This window comes from Notechis scutatus, chromosome 3, assembly GCF_049901735.1.
Source record: "Notechis scutatus isolate UNSWTSFEM ecotype Mainland chromosome 3, rNotScu1.2, whole genome shotgun sequence".
In the NCBI taxonomy this organism is placed as follows: Eukaryota; Metazoa; Chordata; class Lepidosauria; order Squamata; family Elapidae; genus Notechis; species Notechis scutatus.
The window spans coordinates 55,904,819-55,918,744 of record NC_142011.1 but is presented as its reverse complement, the minus strand read 5'-3'; positions in this window follow the sequence as shown (position 1 = coordinate 55,918,744).

Genomic DNA, 13,926 nt, shown 5'->3' with positions numbered 1-13,926 from the left:
TGCTAGTGGAGTTACAGTGACATTAGCTCTGATAAAGCAACATAGTATGGCCATACAATTCTCTTGCATGATAAATGAATTTCATACCCCCCTCCCCCCAAATAGAGATCATGTTCATACAGAAAAATAGTGCGTGTGAAGTGGCCCTTCACTAACAGCTGTTCATCCTCCTATTTCCACTAATTAGTTTAGTCCCTACATTTGCACAGCAGCAAATAGAAAACAAGATAATGCCATCTGGATTCTGTCTACTCATTAAAAATGAGGAAAAATACTGTATCTAAGAATCTGGCATTTTAATGGTGATAGAAATATTATATCTTAATGTCACCGACACAATAAAATGTAAAAGATAAATAGTCTAATGAAGTGGACCCCTTTCATTTAGGACAAATAATAAAAGAATCCTGTCAAGCTGAATTAAAATGAAATTGTTAGGACATAAGCAACATCACTACATGCATTGCATAATAATGAAAATGAGAAGGGTGGCTACAGGGATCTGCATAAATAAATAAATCTAATATAATGTGGAATTCTTAAATTCTTTCTCTACCCTTTTTAGTAGATGGAAGTCTCACAAAAGTTCATACTATATTTAGAAGAAAGACAAATGCCAACACTGGCTTCAATTGTCCTAAAGCTGCAGCTGAGTCATGATATGTAACAATTATTATGAATATACAGCATAAACATATTTATCCATGCTTATGTAATCAGTCTCATTGGGCTACACTGTAGTTGACCTTTTCACAATTGGGGAATAAGTCTTCTAACATCTGTTTAGAAGGTGCGAAACTATCTTCATGGAAGTTGCATCCTTTGTAAGGAGGTCCTTGGTCTGCTGGATAGTTTTAAATTTTCAGTATTTTTATTTAGTATGTAGTTATATCAAGTGTGATATAGGACCTGTTTTTCTCCACAAAAACAAACTTGTGAGCTAGGTTGGACTGAGAATGACTATCCAAAGTAATCTACTGGATTTGCATGGCTTAGCAAGAATCATAACCTGGTTCCCCTTGTCCATAGCCCAACACCTAACCACTACACCACATTGGCTCTTATTGTTTACTTAATGGAGAGAAATTCAGCCAATTAAATAAATCACTACAATAGCTGAGGTTTATAATTATGGCTAGTATGCTTTAATATAACTTTCAGTTCCCAATCTTAAATAAAAGTAGCAGACAAGAAAAATCTTGTTTTAATAATTATGAGATCCACATATTTCTCTTTTTATGGTCAGATTTTTTTAAATGGAGTTGTTATTTGAGTATGTGAGATAAGGTATATAAGAAATATATTTTAATACAACTTTTGGGTGATTATACTTTTTATCATATGTATCCTATTTATTTTATCATAGATCTGTAACATAAACCCACAATTTAATTTAAATTAATCAGCATTAAAATATTTTCATGGATACTTAGGATTCTGTGCCTAAATGCTAGTAACAGGACTCTTCAAAAATTGAATGATGTAAGTAGATAAAACAAATGGGAATATTAAGTAGACTGTTGGTTTTGCCTTTTCCCAGGTGAGCAGTAACCAAAAGATGTCCTCTGATAGGTAGGTTACACATTTATAATAAATCAGATTCTGAGTTCATCCAAATGTTTAATGAGGAAATACTTTGGGAACAATACTGATCACTGTAAATGGAAGACAGATGAAAATATGGCACAAGGAGACTGATGTCCAGATATTTAGAAGTGCTCCTTTTAGAATCAGTTGAAATTTATTGCTTAAAATTATTCCATGTCAAAATGTACTTATTTAGATATCTATCACATGTACTGGCCAGGCAGAAATCCACAGATCTTTCATTCATTAGAGTCCATCATCATTTTGATGTACACTATGGTGTTTTTTTTTTTGAACTGCTGAAATATTCTTTCTGCAGCTTTTGCTTCACCAGTTCTAATCACTTTTGTGTACTGAATTTGTTGCCTTACTTTTCAGCGAATTATTATTTTAGCTTAGTTATGTTTCTTTATTCTGAATATACAAGTTCCAGAGAAACTAGAAATGAGTTTATTTTAAGTAGGTTACTCAAATAGGGCTTATAATAATATTATAATACAGTAGGTCTAAATTTTCATGTGTTATGTTGGTCAGAAAAATGAACTATAATACTAAAACTATCACTCACAACAATATCATGTATATTTAGTGTCAGGAAGGCAAGGGTTTTCACTCTGAAAGATGCAGCCATGAAATTTTTTTTGGCAACATTTTTGGAAGCAATTTGCTGTTGCCAGATCCTTCTTCCTATGACTGAGGGGGAATAATTGTTCAAAGTTCTCCAGTGGATTTTGTGCCCAAGTCAGGACTGGAAGTTACAGTCTCCCTGTTTTTAATCCAGAAACTTCAACCAGTACAGGTAGTCCTTGTTTAACTACTGCCTCGTTTAACAATCCTTTGCAGTTACAACAGTGATGAATAAGTAACTTTGGGACCAATTTTCCCATTTATGACTTTTTCGGGTTGGTAAAGAAAAGGAAATCTGAAATAAAATCATAAACTCAGTTGCAGTTTCACTTAGTGATCACTTTGCTTAATGGCCAAGTTTCCAGTCTCAACTTTGGTTGCTAAACAAAGACTGCCTGTACACCTAACTGACTGCAAATGCTAAAAAAAAAAAAAAGATAGAAATTACTATGAAGTCATCTTGTAATACCAGTTAACATAATACTCTAACAGTTAATCTGAATTATGATATGAAGGAAGGCTGTAACCCATTTTAAATTAGTTTATAAAAGTTAATCTGATTTCTTATTTAGAATTTTTAAGTCTCTGTGCTATTGTGTTTTTTCCCCATATTTCACCAAGTCACACTACCTCAAAAAAAGAGAAATTGATTTCCAATTGAAAAAAGGATTTGACAGCAAACCAAGAGATTCTTTACAATTTAATTTTCAAAAAGTAAAAATAAGAAATGAACCTTCATGAGAGTACCCAACAAATAGAACACAACAACACTGCTGTGCAGCAGGAAGGTGAATTGCATGTGTCATATACAATTGGCTTACAAGGTGAAAATGCTCACTTGGCTAGCTGTAGTGCTTCAAAATAAGAAGAACCTTTTTTGAAGTATATCTTCCTGGAGATTTAGGAAAACGATTACTATGAAATAGTTAATATAGAAATTTTCACTTTATAAAACAAGAAAATTGTTTTCCTAAATCAGCCAGTTTTGTATAATGGCGAGGGTGCTGGTCTAGAAAGTAGGAGACTGGTCTAGAAACTAGGAGTTTCTAGCCCAATTTAGACATAAAAACTGGCTGGGTGATCTTGGGACAGTCACTTTTTCTCAGCCCAATCACCTCAACAAGGTGTCAGCATTCCAGAGATTATCCATTCCAGTCAGTAATTCCAAGACAACCATAATCTCAAAGTACTTTTATTAGAATAGAACTTGGTACTTCTGTGGAATTCTGAAACTAAAGTCCCCCCTCCAGACTTCCCACAAAGACCCAACCTACAACCCATCCCCTTTTCCCCACATCATACATCACGTGAACCAATCCTCCTTCAGCCCCAATTCTTTCTGCGCCATTCACAATGACCTTGAATACTACAGAATCTATTTTATCTACTGAGAGCTACTTGAACAACATCAGCCCTCTCCAATCCTCCGCAGCTGTGTGGCAGCTTTTAATAATGATTACAAAGCTGACACAAGGTTGTTGTTGTGGGAAAAATAGGAGGAGGAAGAATATTGGGAATGTTTGCTCCCTTTAGTTACTTAAACAAGTAATAAAGACAGAGTAAAAAATTAATAAATAAATCTTAGTATTCATGTTTTCCTCTTAATCATTTCTTATATTTACAAATAGAGTAATGGGTTATACTGCCAACATTGCTTTTAAAGCACCTTTGTTAATCCAATAAATGTTCCTCATATGCGTGTTCTATAAAATGTTATTTTTCTTTTTAAAATGATGCAATTCTAGAATTTCTATGTGTAACTGTCAATGTGCAAACACTGTTTTACATATAGAACCCAACAGTGATTTTTGTAGTATTTATTGTCATCATAAATATCAACATTAAAGAAAATTATCATTTTTGCATTTTGACATAAAGTGTCTGAAGAAAAGAAATCCATTATGGAAGTACTTCTTGATTCCTAGATTCTTCTGTTGTCATCCTCTTGATTTTGAATTGTTATGTGCATGTTCAGTAATGTTGGTCATATATTTCATTCATTAATCATTTGTTTGAATTTCTAAGAAATAAAAATTGCTCTCTTTGTAACATGGAAATAACTTGCTACTTTCTCATGAATTGGGTAATCTTTGAATTCTTATTCACATAACATTTTCTTGTGTGATTATTCTAAATGGAAAAACTTTTTCCTTATCGCATTCCCCTTTAGTGTAATCTTAATGTACATAGTCCCCTAAAATTTCAAACATCAAAATAAACACTAATAAACAATGAAAACAATATAGTAAAATTTTGGAAACATGGATTTATTGCAACAATGTAACTAAAAGATTCTTCACACCTCTTAGGAAAGATACACAGGAGATACACCTTAACATTGCAGAAACTCTGACATAGACATTTTGTTTGAATGCTTTGAAAGGATATTGTGTAATTAGTTATAACCCTGTGGTCATTGCTTTGAACCAAATGTCAGATTTTTAACATAAGTAATGATCCTATGAGTTTATCTTGCTGCCTCTCTCCCATATCTACTTTTGTCTATTATATAATTCCATTTGAATTGGCTATCAATGAATAGAAGAAAGACATAGCCTTCAAACTTTATTTCAAGTAGTCTAGGTAGTATGATATGTTCCATTTGCTTATTTACATGGAAGGAGTGTTTATTTTGTAGGAAAGGCCATGCTTTGACAATAAAATTTGAATGCATTTAAGATCCCTCAACAGTCTTAAGGACCTTTCATTCTTAATAAGTCCTTGTGAAAGTTTGGTAGCTTAGCAATATACACAGTAAGAGATACACTGGCATGTTTCCTCATATTCATTTCATTAAGATAATTCCAATGAATATAGTAATGAAGTAATTACTTACTTTATTAATTAGTGATAGACATTTCCAGTCCAGATGAATTAGTATGATTATTGGGAGGTAATGGCTTGTTTAACCATATGTATTTAATAAATCAGAATTGCTTGAGTTTGGGCAATTTAAATGAGGAGTTACAAGCCTCAGTGCTTAGGTTTGCTTAGACTACAGAGTGAACCTAACTTGTCCCAATCATTGAGAGAAGGCAAGTAGGTGATTGATTTAGGCAATCCAACCCAGAAAGAGGTAAACATTGCTGACATATAGGATTTACTGAGACTCTTAGGATGAATAGCAAGTGGGACTCGGGAAGAATAGACAAGTATTATGGCCTCTTACTGCCGCTAAGAAGATGCCTCACATTAACTGATAGAATCAAACTTCTTCCCTTATTTTCTCAAGCCAGTCCATGTGCTAAAACAGCAGCAGTGCTTTGTGTCCTATTTAACATTTTTGGAATAATTTCCCCTTTCCTTCCAGTGCTGGCAGGAGCAATAATTTTAAAAAGGCTAAAGATGTGTAATTTCTGCAGCACCTACTGAAGTAGTTCTCTGTCAAGCTCCCTATCCAAATTATATTTTCAGCATTGTTTTTTGTGAATGAAGGTGAATATACATGTCCCAGGATAATGTTGCAGGATCCAATCTGTGTCGGTCACCGGGACCAGAGATTTTGTCTTCTGAGCTTTCAGGCTTCTGCTGGAACCCATCTTCAGGGAACATCTCTCTTAGCAAATGTTTTCTGTGTGTGGAAATGAGATTATCTACTTTTGTTTCATGTCTTTTCTGCTATTATTATTGAAAGAAATGCTCACAAAAAAGTAATTAACATCAGTGGCCAGGAAAACAGAAAGCACAAGGTTGTGTATGTCTTGCAAGCAGAAGTGTCATTGCTATTTGAATCTGAGATTGTGTTTGGTGCTTGCATAAGATACATGGTCCACATGTAAGTGAATTTTATTGATAGAGTGAAAGTTGTGGTTTATACTAGAGAAAGAAAAATATATCTAGCAATAATTACCAGGTGTATATAGGGAAAAAAGTTGGAGCAGCCAATGCTATGAATGTATAAGTAGATTAGCAAGAGACAAGAGGGAGATAACAATAGCATAATAGGCAGCTCAGCTGCAGCTGATAACAGTTTATAGTGTGAGACATGAGTCACTATATATTTTTCACTTTGTTAAAGTGTCTTTTCCTGAAATATTTATTAACATACAATCTGGGGGGAAATATGAACAAATCAAAAGCTTACAAAGAAAGAGATGCACTTTTCTTGCCCCATCACACACAGATTCATGAAAAAGAAGAAAAAGCCCTTCATGAGCTAAACTTTGATGGAGGTTGGAAAGTACTTTATTTCATAACCATAGAGTATGCATCTACAGTATAATGTATAGATTTAAATGAGTAAATGATATTATGACCCTTCAATATTATTCTAATGGATTGTTATTGTATGAATAACAATATTATTGTATGGTTTCTAAGATGGCGTAAGACTCTTGAATGGTTTTGCTACATGAAGTGAATATTTCTTTACATTGGCTGTATGTATGCAATGCAACACAAAAGCTTATTCTGAATGGTTAAACAAAGATGTATTGGTTTCATCAATTTTATCTTGATGAAAATTTTATCTTTTATCTTACATTTTTATGACAAAACAATACAGATAATTGATGAGAAAGTATGAAAAAAATGTTGAGATTAGAAACACCAAGCTTTTAAAATCAGTGTTCTGACCCAACTGGGTTCCCAAAGAGCAAACACAGACAAAGGCAGCAGCCCCCACCTTTTAAGGTTTAATAACTAATTCTGTTCCTTTACAGATAAAAGGCTGCTTTCCACTAATTAGCTCTGACAAGAAAGAGCCTTGCCAAGTTGTTTGTCAATGATGCCAAAAACCCAGAGATAAGAATTAATTTACAAGATTCTCCAAACACGGACTAAGATGTCCACAAGTTGAGCTTCAGAGCTTCTTTGCTCTCTGCAAAGAACGCTTTTCCAAACCTGGCTTTTATCTTCTTGAGGGAAGGGCCATTACCTTGCAGCCTTAGTCCCGAGTCGCCTGTGCTGCTGTAATTGTTCTTTCCTCTGAGCAATCCTTCGGGCACGTGCACTTGGTACAGGCTCCTCGGGAACCTCCTCATCACTGCTGCCAGCCTCCGCAATCTCTGAAGGCAGCAGTCCACTTCTGATGGTCCTGGCCCCTCATCAGAGTCCTCACTCTCCTCAGCCATCTGGACCTACTGCCAGCTAACCACAACAGTTAGTGACTATCAGACATGAATGGCTAGGTCCATATGTGAAGGTTCAATTAAACTGATTTATTGCTAAAAGCCTATGCACATGAATGTTCTCATCTAGCATTTGGTACCTACTCAGAGTTAGATAAGGGTCAACGACACTCAAAGGGGATTGGACTTAAGTTTTCTTAATTCTAACCTGATCCCCCTTTTTCACTTCACCCCCAATTTTCTCCCCCCTTACTTCTGACATGAAGGCCAGAAACGGACGGTTGAGCATCATGAATCGCTCAGCCTCCCCCTTAATGTGTACACACAGATGGGTTAAGCCCTTCAGCAACAGATTCCTCAGTATTTTTTCCACTTCCTATTTAGTTTCTCCTTTTACAATTACTGGTAGTAGGTACAGCTATTGGGACTGCCAGACGCTAGGGTTTTTTTTCTCTCTTTAATTAGCAATGAATGGTGAAAGACCTGATGCACTTGTTTTACTTGCATCAGAGTGCTCAAACTGACTGTAAGGATGTGTAATGCCTTAACCATTGTGAAGTCTATAAAGTTAGTCATTGCCTCCAAATCCCCTAACACTTTCTTCCCACCTGTGGGGTAGGACAAGGCAACATAAAACTTTGATAGAGATAGTGTTCAGCCTTGTTTAATGTTTGAATAGCCCTCATGCGAGTTCTTGCAAGAGGGGCTGTTGCTGTTTTCCTTGCTTTGGCCTCTGCGTTCAGGGTAGTGCTCTCTGGCACCATGTCTTTCTCCTCTCCTGGGGGTTTTGGGAGGTCAGTTTCTCACCAGGTGTCCAGATTCTCCACAGTAAATCAGAGGCTAAATCTCTGCATCTCTGTCTTTCTACTGTGGCTGGTGAATATCTTGTCCTTCCTGTTTGCATGGGTTCCTCTCCTCCCTGCTCAATCCCTATTGGCATTAGAGGAAAGAAGGCTGAATGTTGGCTGCTGCTGCTGACCACACTGGGTTTGAATCTCCTCCAAACATGAGTCATAATGAAGATCTGGTAGGTTTGGTTTAGAGTCTCTGGACTCCTTGCCTGATGAGCTCAGCAGTGATCTGGTCATTCAGATCTTGTCTAAAGTGAGCCATCAGGGCTGCCTCATTCTAATATGTCTGCTGCGATCAATATGAATGTGCCACCTGATTCTATTACTCTGTTTAAGTTGGTGAATTTGGCAAGTCTATAATCTCTCTTATTGGATCTCCAAAGTAGCCTCTGAAGTTAATCATGAAATTTTGATTGTTATCTATAATCAAGTCATCACCTTTGATGATTGGGAGTGCAAAATCGTGTTGTTATTTATTCACTTTTTACTTTGGAAATTTAAATCTCTATTTTTAAAATAAATAAAAAAAACTTTTCATAGATACAATTCTAAGCATTTCAAGTCTACTTAAAAATAAAATTATAGATATTACTAAAATTTCTATATAAGGTTCAAAACTTATCCAAATATATTTAAAATTTTTTTGAACACCCTAGAACTGTATTAAATTCTAACATGTTGTCATTAAAAGGACTTTAATAGGATAATATTATTTGACAGAATTCAATATATGATTTATGCGTGTGATTTTTCTCCCACTGGTAAATAAAGTATGTCACGCACACACACACAAAGAGAGGTGGTGGGGGGAGAGGGAAAGAGAGACAGCTCCAATTAGAATTTTTCACATGCTGCTTGGATGATTAGCAGTTTTCTGGACCATATCACAGATTTCTGATCCAATGTTTGAATTCATTCATGCTGATGCAAGGGAATCTTTCCATCTGTAGCTTTGCTTTGCAATACATGTTGAAGACCATATGGCTGTGTTTGGCATTTCCCAGCACCTTGTCAATGTTTTCCTGCAACTAACCCACCTCCTGCTGAATCTAAGTCTTCAAGAAATATCTTTGCTTCTCCTGAGTATAATGGAATAACCTCACACAATTAATGTGTTGTCCTTGAATCAGAGAAGCTATAGATTTGCAAAATTAGCTTTAAATATGAAAATCCAACCTCTATTGACCAGTATCAGAGATTTATCTTTGATTCTTTTCCCTATATTAGCCTTAAAAAGAAAATCTATACTTCAATTCATGACATCCTGTTTCTTTTTAATGAATGATCTGGATAAAGAATTAAACAGATATTTAATTGGCTGATGAAACAAAAGTTTGAAGTGCAAACAATTGGAAGAAAACTATATAATTAAATCATATTAAAATCTGAGCTGAAAAGAGAAGCAAAATATAATCCAGTAAAATAATGACATTATTACACATGACAAAATATACAAAACTGAACTGATGGGATAAAACCTAGCAGATGAAAAGAACACAGGGCCAAGTTCTAATGAATCATGCTAATGTTTGCAGTATATTACAGGAATAAAAACTAAGGATATAAATTTGAAATGAGTTAGCATATATACTGAAATAAAGACAGAAAATGACAATATTATCTTTGTTTGCTATTGATTATCGCATTTGAAAACTTACCCTTAATTGAGATCTCATATTAGATAAATCAGTAACAAACAAATGAAAAGTCAGGAATATAACAATAATATAGAAGTCATAAGTGATGGTTTGCTATCTCTAAATGGTCATACATGCCTTGTCACCTCACAGCAAGACTATTGCAATATACCTTACAAAAGGCAATTCAAGGCACTGGCTATCATTTATATAGCCATTCATTGCATAGAGCCAGATTATCTATGTGGGAAGGCTCCCACAACTCCTGGTGTGCAGTCTGATGCCAGGCTATGGCCTGTCGGAAGCCAGGTCATGTAAGTGGTGGGCAAGCGCGTGCACACACACAAAGCTGTATTTGTGTAATGGCGCACATGCACACACATGCCCTCCCACCAACACCAACACCAGTCCACAGAAGCAGAAAGATAGGGGACTGATGCGGTAGGGGATTGTCTACCTCCCATTGTTTCTTTCCATCTGGTAAGATTGGGCAGAGTCAGTATGCTTCAAGTACCTTTAATCAAAGAATACCATCTCTCAGGACTCAAGAAGTGCAACTTCTCTGTCTTCTGGAATGATATCCCCCGGAGACAGCAGCCACTCTGGTGAGGTGGGTAGGATGTTTGTGGAGCTCTATTATTTATGTTTTCTGTTTGAGGAAGTATGTTTGTCCTGACAAATGGATCTTCCAATTATTTCTTTTTTATTGTTTCTTACTTTTCATGTAGCCTGGTCAGAATTGTACTAAGAGTCAGGTCACCTCTAAATCTCATAAATAAATACATATGACTTTTCATTTATTGAAGGAATTTTTAGATAACTTATCAAGAGGCAATATGTTAAATCTGCAGGCATATGTTAATGCTGAATGTTAACAATCATCCTCTCACAGGGAGTTGATTGGGTAATAAGGTATTCCTTAGTGAAATGGAATTACGTTCCTTGTTGGAGGGTTTTTTAAAAGCATCTTTTAGGTATTGGGAATACCAGGTGCTGAAAAAAATAATCTATGAAGTGTCTTCCAGTCTTATGATTTCTACCATTACTAGAAAAGAGGTTCACTGCTTCTAGAAGAGATATTACTCCACGGGTCTCCTCTGGCAGTGGCAGCGAGAATTAGATTTGGTTTGAAATATGACTTCTGTGAAAGAGTTAGGGGGGGACTGTCTGACTTGCACCGATCAGCATGGGAACTTAGGAGTATGGAACGTGACTTGCCAGAAGGTAGTATTTGAAGGACACGCTAGACATTAGGTAAGTGCTACACTGAAGAAGCAGACTGTAGATCAACAGATCTGTAAAACAGTTCTCAGTTCAACAATTCAGTAAGACAAATCCACAATACAACAGAAGATAACAGAAGCAAGTGATTGGTAAATCACATCTTTATTGCAGGAAAATAGAATGAGAAACTGCAGGGTCATTTCAGTACCAAACTGAATATTTTCAGATCATAAAGATATTAACATTATTTAATCAAGATAGAGTACATAATTTGGCATAGGTAGTGCAGTTATTCATAGATTTCACAGATTATCTATTTGATTAAAAGCACTATATATTATGCACTATGTTGACCATAATGATAGTAAATATAGGATTAAAAGGTTGTTTCCTGAACTAATTACTTTAGATATTGTCCTCAGGCAATCAATATCCCTTGAGAAGTTTCTTGAATTCATCAACACCAGACAGATACTTGCCTTCCAACCAACCTTACCATGAACTCTATTGCTTAAGGCAACAGAATTTGACAAATTGGGAATTATGGGAGTTTTTAGTTCAGAATATCTGGAAGGGATCCAAGTATAAAAGGCTGTCATTTAAAAGCTAAATTGCATTATTTTCAGTGAGAATGTAATTAGATTGTGACAATTCCACCTGAAACACAGTGGTAATAGTAGAGTGGTGCTTCCTGATTTCTCCTGCAAAATTCTTCTTTTCACAATATTTATTAGTTATGTAAAACTCTGCTTTCCACAGATTCAATTGGCTTTAGAAGGCTATTTTGCAGACTTGAGAGTTAAAACTTTCAAAAGAGCTCTAAAAAACATAAAAATCCAAAATGTATGGCATTATTTTCATTTGTTTTCTGGCTCTCAAAATATAGCTTGACTTCTCAACTTCATCTCCCTATAGTAGCAACAAATAAAGGCCCTTCTCCATTAAATAGATAGTTCATTTATATATATAAAAACCTACCAAAAAAGCAATAATTGTGCTTTTGGATATTCTAGAAGGAGAAATGACCAGTCACTGTTTAAAAGAATATAAGGAAAAAAGCCACTTTGCCCACCCCTTCTCTCTCCCTCCTTCCCTCCCTCCCTCCCTCTTATTCTATCTCTATCTCTCTGCCATATAAGGCAATGAATATTAAACCCATAAGACATGTATACATAGATTATTCATGTTTACTGTAACCATCCCTATGCTGGTATCACCTGCTGTGGGACAAATCCAATTATTATTGAATAAACTTTTCACTTACTGGCCTCTTCTACTTATTATTACAGTACAGTATTATGGAGTTGTTATTCTATGGTATTACATCAGGAAACAAAAGTCAATAGTTTTATTTGGAGAGCTGAAATTCTCCATTTTCTATGGTAAAATAGGTTATTCTGATAAGATAAAAGATATAAGTAAATGTGTGATAATACCAAAACTAATTTTGCATAGAGTATTATCCCATATTTAAAATAATTATCTCACCTGCTGGAACAATTAGACAAAATGTTAAATGTCCTTGCACCAGACTATCTGCATGCATGTTCTTTTCCTAATAGCAACTAAATTATCCTTGACAGAAAGTTCATAAATGCATTTCTATCCTAGATAATAAAATAGAAATAGAATAATAAAATAATTAATTTGTTTTCACAGCATTCAAAATGGAGCTACTTGAGGCGACTGCTTTATTCTTCCTGATAGCATAATCTAAGACATTATGTTTGTGTAGTCTAAGAACTAAGAACATAATGTTGCAGCAATCTGGCCAGAACAGAAATTTGCGTTGCAGTTGAAGGAAAATTTGGAGGACACGCCAGCTGAGAACATACGTGCGCTGTGTGGGAAACGGGCTAAAACAGAATAGCTCTGTAAATAGTTGTTCCCCAAGAAGTAGTTAATTGTTAAGCGAGAGTTAAAGACGTATAATTATTAATCAACACATACTGCATGAAACATTCCTGCCACTAGAGTTTCCATCCCAGTTATATTTTGAGAAAACAAGACTGAGATTAATAATAACCTATTGTTAGATGCCCATGAACTTCCTGTCTGTATACATGTAAGAAAACAATAACAAAACCCTCCCCCCACCAAACTACCAACGTTCATCAGTCTCAAACTCATTAGAAAAATAATCCAAGAAAACTAAGATTAAACCTACAAATTAAGGATTTTTTAAACAAACTTATCAGAGCAATAATTTGAATAACTAGTTCAAATTATCAGTTAAGCTAACAAAGAGGCATATTTCAGTCTCTGCACAACTTTTACAGAATTAAACCAAGCAGCTGTAATGAAAGGAACTGAGTATGTATTGCAAGCACCGCAGCAGATTCAAAAGCCTGAAAGGCTCAAAGAATCTTACATATTGAATAGAAAATATTAGTATCTGCCATGTAATAGCATTGATATGACAAATGCCTTCCTGTTAAAATGGTGCAGGATTAGAATTGGCATGTTTATCCTGGATGGATTCTTAAAACTTCACTTTCTCTTACAGCAAACATTGGCAAAATCTCCTTATATATGCAAGAAATCTATAACAATGGAACATTCATTACTGTGGCAGAAGAAAAATTATGGTACTATGAAATGCAGTTAATCTGACAAAATGGCACTTGCCCCTCATTCAATCTTCTCTGTGACCCAAGCTACTCCCATTTTGTTGTTCTCCTTAACAAAACTGGAATTTGTATATTTTTCACTCACAAGTAGGAGTCAATCCCCTTCCCCCAGCTTTCCACATTGGTAATGAGATTTAAATTTCAGGCCTGTTTGTGTCATTATTGTGCCTTTTTGAACAATAGGGGCAACTTTTGGGCAAATGTAGAAGCAAACAGATCTTTTTGAGAAAGATTAGTGCTGTGACGCTTTATTTATTGCTCTAGCTTTTCTTTCAGATCCTAGAGCTAGTTTACAGAACTG